Source organism: Ipomoea nil, unplaced genomic scaffold (genome assembly GCF_001879475.1).
Source record: "Ipomoea nil cultivar Tokyo-kokei standard unplaced genomic scaffold, Asagao_1.1 scaffold0755, whole genome shotgun sequence".
NCBI lineage: Eukaryota > Viridiplantae > Streptophyta > Magnoliopsida > Solanales > Convolvulaceae > Ipomoea > Ipomoea nil.
This window is the reverse complement of record NW_017617183.1, coordinates 29918-38762: the sequence shown is the minus strand read 5'-3', so window position 1 is coordinate 38762 and position 8845 is coordinate 29918.

The window sequence follows — 8845 nt, the reverse complement described above, 5'->3', positions numbered from 1 at the left end:
GAAGGGGGAGAAACGTATAACAAAACCTATGCGTGATCCTTCACATACTAAGAATATTCCTAAGGGGTTCATACTTCTTTCACCTAGGTCAATGGGATACCAATTCAACTAGCATGCAATATATAAGACTCATACGACCTACGACCGGTACTCGAAAATCAAACTAGACATATGCACGATGGACGGAGTCCGTTGGGACACCACGGGGGTCGGGGGAACATCAAACGGGGAAGCCGGGATCCCGAAGTGGGGTACAAACCAGCGGGTAGCCGGTGGGTGAGGGGTCACCCGCCGGCTGCCCGCCGGAGTTTTACTATTCCGGGCAGCCGGTGCCCGGCGGGCAGCTGCCCGCTGCCGGCGTTGCCCGACTAGGCCGCGTGTAGGTGGCGGGTCCCCTACCCCCACCTACCCCCCACTGACTCTTTTTCACAAAAAACGCCCCGGGAACCTTTGTGGAACCTGAAACCATGCTTAGACGCTTTCAAACGCAATTGATAACATACGTAGACAATTAACGGATCAAAATCAAGAAACATATGGCACATAACCTATCATGCTTTTCTAAACATAATCAACACCCAATCATGCGAATTCCCACCCAATATACCAGGAATAATACCATACGAATTCCACGATATAACCTAGGGTTCTATTTTTAAATCAACAAGAACACAATTCATCTTCCAAAATCCAGATTTGGTAGGAATATCCTATAACTGTCAAGAACCTCATATAATCATTAAGAACATCAAGAACACCATATAATTATCAAGAACGTTATATAATCATCAAGAACACCATAATTATCAAGAACCTCTCATTATCAAGATCACCCATGGGATCATCCCACCCATCATCAATAATAATATCACAAATCATCAATACACAATAATATGGGGAAATCCTAAGAGGGGAATCATAGCTATGAAAATAGGTTTTGTTGAGACATGGGTTACCTCTTAGCCTTAATTAATTCCTTGGCTATGAAGGGTCTTTCTTTAAGCTTTCTTGCTTTCTTGATTTCTTCTAAGGGAGTTCTTGGAGCTCTTTGGGTGGTGAGAGATTATTGTGGTGGGGGTTCTAGGCGCCTCTTATGTCCCCTATTTATATTCTTAGGAGTCCTAACTAGGGTCTTAGTATAATGGGCTTGCTAATTCTATTCCTTTTAGGGCTAGGGTTAGGTTTTATGGGTGGAGGCCCACGGACTATGGTGGGCCTCTTCTAAATTAATTATTGTGATTTAATTCTTTCTTTTGGATAATTGGTTAAATGATTAATTGGTTTTAGGGATCGTAACACGGGGTGTTACAAGGGGCCTACCCGTGGGTCCACCCGCGGGGAACAATATGGTGTTGTCTGAGGATTTGTTCCCCGTGATTCTTTTGACTCGGTAATTGATGTTTTGACTTCCCGATGTTCTTTTGTGGAACTATTTGAGCGTCTTCTTGATGTTTCGTATGTCTAGAACTATTTGGTAGGAATCCATGTAGGTTTTGGTGTCTTGAATCGTGCTAAGTGTTCAACATTGTGTTTCGTTGAACCATGATGAGTCTTGTGTGTTCTTCGGAACTACGTTTGGTTTACCCGTTTGATAAGCATGCTAGTTCGGTGTTTAAATGCTAGCGTGTGTGCTATTTCTACCTTCCTATCGTTGATGATGACTTGTGTTATTCATCGTTATTGTTGTTGGACTGTGATCCATTCTTTGATTGAGTATGGTTTCATATCTTCGTTGTGATCCGTTGATTGAATCCTGTTGAGGTGTGGTGTGTGTGGCTGTACCTGGATTGCACGATTTCGGTTTATGGGGCCTTAATCACCAAGGTACGGCAGTGGTCCTCGTGGTGGCCATGACGCAATTATGGAGTTTGTGACCTTTGTGTAAGGTTCACGTGTTTCTTGGTGGCATGTGTTGCCGTGTGTGTGATCGGTACCCTCGTGTACTATGAAATTGGTGGTCTTGTTGGTCGTCGTTGGTGGGGACGACGGTCCCAGGAGGGAAAAGGTTGGACTTGGTTGTACAAGGGGTCCTGGAGGTAACGGTTGGAACTAGACATAAGGTTGGGGGTAGCCATAAGGTTGGAACCGGGCATAAGGAAGGCATATCAATTCGTGATGGGTGATGTCACGAAGGCTTGTGTAGCCGTTGTTGTGAGTATCTCTTGTTGTGACGTGTGTAGTCACAAAGGCAATGTGTTGCCAATGGTTATGTCCTTATTCTCTTGTGTTATGCATGTCGGGTATTAATCTACTGTGTGATGGTAGGTTATACCTTGAGCTGTTCTTGTGAGTCGTTATACCTCGTGTGGTCTCGGGATGTGTTCCCTATTCTTATTGAGTGCTTAGAGTCTTGTGTTGACTTCTGCTCTTGGTTTTGGAACATATATATGTATATTCCATTTCGAAATGATTTTACATACATATAACCTATCTATGTATGATATTTCACATGTATTGGTGGGTTACCAGCATTATTCGCAGACCGGGTGTCATCCCATCTTTTATGTGTTTCTTTCAGGTGATGTTTAGACGTGAGCGCGGTCTAGAACTTGCTAGTGTAGCTCCCATGTTTTGTTGTTATGGCCTCTGTGCCAAGGATAGACTTTAGTACTTTGGACATGTATGGATTTTAGATTGTGGTTTATGCAGATGTTAGCCTGTGCGTTCACCTCTGGGTGAGCATGGCTACACCCCAGATTTTCAAGATATTTAAAACCTATAAAGTAAAGGTGAAATCTCATTAAATCCCAAAGCATAATACAAGAGTACGGGGTGCTATGCCACACCTAAGCTAGAGAACTCAGGTGCACAGCTAACTAACTAATATTGTCAATAATGTAAACGCATAAACATGGCACGCAGGCCGAAAGGGAAACTATCTACTTCTACGCTCCAAGTTCTAGCGCGCTCCAGTGACTTACTCTTCTGTGCCTGAAAGCCAAATATATCTGTTCAGCGGGAGATGCTGGTAACCCACTCCAACGCGATGAAGTACAATACATATAGATATATATAGATATATGAAAACCATTTTGAACATGAAGATATATCATACGAACTCTAGCTTTTAAAACAGGGATAGACTCAACAGATAGGGCTAAACACAGACAGCAGTTATACCAAGCATATACAGTTTACAACAGGCAAGACAGATAAGGTAAGCACAGTTAATAATAATCATAACCCAACACATACGATCCCTGGTACAAATCCCATAGTCTCATCCACAAGATACTCATAACAACAACTCATCCATACTTCATCACATAGCACACATTGTTGGCGCCACAGGACCAATTGCATGCCCATACATGAGGGTCAGCGCATATAGCTCTGACACGGCCCCGCAGCACCCTGCCCCGTCTCACACTACGGAGGGGTCGATCGCAACCGACCGATGAGCCGCAGCTCTATATAATCTTTATATACCTGACCGGTCTTTACCAGCCTGGTTAACAGTTGGGATGGTTCTCAACCCATTCAACTGCCCGTATAGTGGACCTTTGTCCTATATAATATTTATATACCTGACCGGTCTCTACCAGCCTGGTTAACAGTTGGGATGGTTCTCAACCCATTCAACTGCCCGTATAGTGGACCTTAGTCTTATATAATATTTATATACCAGACCGGTCTCTACCAGCCTGGTTAACAGCCGGTATGGTTCTCAGCCCACCCAACTGCCTGTATAGCCCGATTGATCTCAACCAAATCGGGGTAACATGCACACAACACATAGCAAGCACATGCAACCCACATTAACACATTGGGAAGGGGGAGAAAACGTATAACAAAACCTATGTGTGATCCTTCACATTCTAAGAATAGTCCTAAGGGTTCATACTTCTTTCACCTAGGTCAACGGAATACCAATTCAATTAGCATGCAATATATAAGACCCATACGACCTACGAACGGTACCCGAAAATCAACTAGACATAGGCACGATAGACGGAGTCCGTTGGGACACCACGGGGGTCGGGGAACATCAAACGGGGAAGCCAAAATCCCCAATTGGGGTGCAAACCAGCGGGTAGCCGGTGGGTGAGGGTTCACCTATTCCGGGCAGCGGGTGCCCGGCGGGCGGCTGCCCGCTGCCGGCGTTGCCCAAGAAGGCCGCGAGTAGGTGGCGGGTCCCCTACCCCCACCTACCCCCCACTAACTCTTTATCATCAAAAACGCCCCAGGAACCTTTGTTGAACCCGACACCATGCTTAGACACTTTCAAACGCAATTGATAACACACGTAGACAATTAACGGATCAAAATTAGGAAACAAACGGCACATAACCTATCATGCTTTTCTAAACGTAATAACACCCAATCATGCGAATTCCCACCCAATATACCAAGACTAATTCCATACGATACACCCTAGGGTTCTAATCATTTTTAAATCAACAAGGACACAATTCATCTTCCAATATCAAGATTCGGTAAGAATATCACATAAACATCAAGAACATCATATAATCATCAAGAACGTCATATAATCATCAAGAACACCATAATTATCTAGAACCTTTCATCATCAAGATCACCCATGGAATCATCCCACCAATCATCAATAATAATATCACAAATCATCAATACACAATAATATGGGGAAATCCTAAGAGGGGAATCATAGCTATGAAAATAGGTTTTGTTGAGACATGGGTTACCTCTTAGCCTTAATTAATTCCTTGGCTATGAAGGGTCTTTCTTTAAGCTTTCTTCTTTCTTGATTTCTCCTAAGGGGATTCTTGGAACTTTTTGTGTGGTGAGAGATTATGGTGGTGAAAGATCTAGGTGCCTTCTATATCCCTATTTATATATTTAAGACTCCTAATTAGGGCCTGAATGGTATGGGTTTACTAATTCTATTCCTTATAGGACTAAGGACTTGTTTTAGGGATAAGGGTCCATGGTCCATAGTGGACCATATTAATTAATTAAAGAGAATCCTAATCAGAATTTGAATAGTAAAAGGCCTACTTCCTTTCTTCCTAATAGGCTTAAGACTCTTATTTATGCAAGGGTCCACGGTTCATGGTGGACCTCATTAATTAATTAAAGGGGAACCTAACCGAATTAAATCATATTTAATTATTATTAACGGGATTAATTAAATAATTGATCCAGGATTGAAGGCCGTAACACGGGGTGTTACACTCTCCCCCCCTTATGAGAAGCTTCGTCCCCGAAGCTTGGAAATCATTGCGGGGGTAACGAGTCCAAAGTAGTACGGTGGTCCTATAGCGAAAGCATTCTACGGGGAAACTGTATAATTGTATGTTTATGTGTGCTGGGTTTTTGGGAACGATTAGGTTTAAAGGGCAAAAGAGAGTGGGTTTCAAACCTGAGGACAAAGTGAATTTAGGAATTAGGATCAAAGTTTTCAAGGTTGCAACTTAGGGTGTGAGGTTGCCACCTTGTATGGAATCGTTAAAATAGGGGATCAAGAGTGTGGTTGAAGGGTAGAAAGGGTTTTGAAATAAGGTGGGGGCTGATTTTCTGATGGAGGGAAGGGAATTCGGCTATGATGGGTTAAGGGTTCTCGATCTTCAAGTGACTATTCTGGTTTGATGCTTTGATCACGATGTATTGACGAACTGATGATCCTTCTTCCTTGGGGTTGGCACTTGCTTGACTTTAAGATCCTTGTTAGACCTTGCTTCCCAGGCTAAGGTTTCATCCTTCTCCCCTATCTTGAGGGAATCTCCCGTGATGATTTAACACTTACTTCTTTAATGCGTCAAAGGTCTTGACCAAGTTTGGTCAACCAAGCCAATCTCTTAGGGCGCACTTCACAAATTCTTCCCAAAGTTTCTTGGGAGTCGGTAAACTTTGGGTTGATTTTCCCTTCTTATTGAATTTCATCTCCTCTTTAGTGAATGAAATTCTTAGTAAGACTTCATGTCTTCCCCGTGGTTCGACTAGTCGTGCCTTTTTGTGTTGCTTTTAATGGTGAGGGTGTCCTTGCATGCTCTTTTTCTTTTTGAAGCGCAGTTGGTTACCTAACCTCGTTGTGGAATGACTCGGTGACTTTACGAGTCATCTCATTTCCTTGTGGGTCCTTAATGACCCTTGAGATCTTGGCACAAATGTGCTTTTTACTTTTTTTGCCTAGCACCACGGACTACATAGTTCTTGATTCCATACAACTTGTAAGGAGTCCTCTGATTTGCTTGAACGATATCCATGGTTTGAAGGAGTCCTGGTCCATCCTTAGCATTTTGACTTTTAAGGTCTTTGTGAGTCCTTAGCACGAGTTCCCAACTCGCCTCCTTGGTTTGCACAATCCTTTATGCCAATCATCCTTAGTCGGTTGTATCGTAGAGTCCAACTTCAACCCCACGTGTAATGCAATTGGTTGTGCTTTTCCGATGGTGTCTTGCGTGTCAAGATCTTTTACCGATGACACCATGTTTGGGCGACCCATTGGTTCTTTACCCAAGACTCGCGTTCATCAATCGAGGCACACAAGTGCGCCATGAATTAATAAAACAAGGGGTTAAGAAATCAGCACATTGTACCAGTGGGCGCGAGGTGGGCGGTCGTCTGCCTACCAAGCTCCTGTCAGGGACCCGTTAGGGTCCCATTAAGGTCCCGTTGGGGACCCGCGGGAAGGTGACTAGGAAGAGTGAATTTCTTCGGGAAAAATCCCAAGAATGCACCGATTCAAGTCCCGACAAGCCCCATGCCCATGTGCACAATAAAAAGGTACTTGAATACATAGGGTGACCCATCGTATAGTTTTATTGATCCTTAAGTACGAGTTATAGATGAGTCAGGACTCTCGCATGTTCTTTCCGTTCAGTAGGTCGGGTCCGGTCACCTTCACCGGGAATTTGGTTATAAGCCAGCTTTGTCTTTTCCTTGCTTTATTGATGACAAGCCTTCTTGGTTCTTCTTGGAGTTCGGCTAGTCGCCTGTTCTTTGTTCAATCCTTTGGTGACCAAGTGCTTGGTGATGCGTTTCTCTTCCTTGGAATGCATTTGATTGACTGCCCTTTGACGTCGCATGGTGTTTTGGCGATTTTGTGTGTTACATGTACTTCTTACGGTGCCTTAAAACCATCAAGGTCCTTGTTCCAAGGTAAGGCCCTTATTGCCGGGAGGCTTCTAGTTGTATGATACTTTCTATGCGTCTGCGTAAATCTTGCATTGCACTCCGTATAGGTAATGCCTCCAAATTTTCAATGCGAATACGATGGCGGCTAGCTCGAGGTCGTGGGTGGGGTATTTTCTTCGTGGGTTTTGAGTTGCCTAGATGCGTATGCTATTACCTTACCTTTTTGCATTAGCACGCACCCGAACCCCTTTTTGGACGCGTCACCGAAGACCTCGAACCCTTCCACCCCGAAGGGGATGGCTAGTACGGGTGCCGTGGTTAACTTATCCTTCAATTCCTGAAAGGCTGCGACGCAGTTGTCGTCCCATCGGAAAGGGGGTCTCCTTTTTCATGAGTTTAATGAGAGGTTGGACTATCTTGGTAAAGTCGGGTACAAACCTCCTGTAGTAGCCAGCCAAGCCCAGGAATCTTCGGACCTCTGAAAGTGAGTTCGGTGTGGACCATTCCTTAACGGCCTGGGCTTTGGTGGGGTCCACCTTAATTCCTTCTTTAGTTATTACGTGGCCCAGGAAGGTTACGCTGTCTTTCCAGAATTCGCATTTGGAGAACTTAGCGTATAGCTGGTGCTCTCTTAGAGTTTGTAAGGTTATGCGGAGGTGCCTTTCATGTCCTTCCTTTTTTCAGGAGTAGCCTAAGATGTCGTCAATGAATATATTGACGAAGTCATCCAGGTGGGTCGGAATACTTGGTTCATGAGGTCCATGAGTATGGCGGGTGCGGGGTGGAGTCGTCCTTGTAGCCGTGCCCCTAGGTACTCTTAGTTTAACCCCCGGTTGTTGCCCATAAGTTCTTTGTGGACCTATCAAAGATCAACCTCGTGTCTTGAAGTAGAACGAGGCTATCTCTACGTGGCGTTCCTCTGGGCATTCTCCTAACCCGAGGATTTTGTTGAAGGTTCGGATTCAGTCTTCGAGGAGTGTGGGATCCTTGACTGTCTTCTTATTGGCGCCATGCTGCTGGTTTTCAGGGTCAATATTTATTGTAATGATGAGTCAGTGTGCTGCACCCTTACCTTGGTGTGGTAAGCGTAGGGGAGTTCTTTTAGAGAGGGATAAAGTGAGGGGAGGTTATGTGTAGGTTTCACAATCTCACCGCGTGTCCTAAGATTCCTGAATCCTATGTTCCTTAATACCTTGAGTTCAAGCCTAATGTCCTAAAGTCCGGTCTTAAGAGTCTTATCTTAGGGTCAAACTTAGGCTCTGATACCAACTGTAACACCCCAGATTCTCAAGATATTTAAAACTTATAAAGTAAAGGTGAAATCTCATTAAATCCCAAAGCATAATACAAGAGTACGGGGTGCTATGCCACACCTAAGCTAGAGAACTCAGGTGCACAGGCTTACTAACTAATATCCTCAATAATGTAAACGCATAAACCTGGCACGCAGGCCGAAAGGGAAACTATCTACTTCTACGCTCCAAGTTCTAGCGTGCTCCAGTGACTTACTCTTCTGTGCCTGAAAGCCAAATATATCTGTTCAGCGGGAGATGCTGGTAACCCACTCCAATGCGTTGAAGTACAATACATATAGATATATATAGATATATGAAAACCATTTTGAACATGAAGATATATCCTACGAACTCTAGCTTTTAAAACAGGGATAGACTCAACAGATAGGGCTAAGCAAAGACAGCAGTTATACCAAGCATATACAGTTTACAACAGGCAAGACAGATAAGGTAAGCACAGTTAATAATCATAACCCAACACATACGATCCCCGG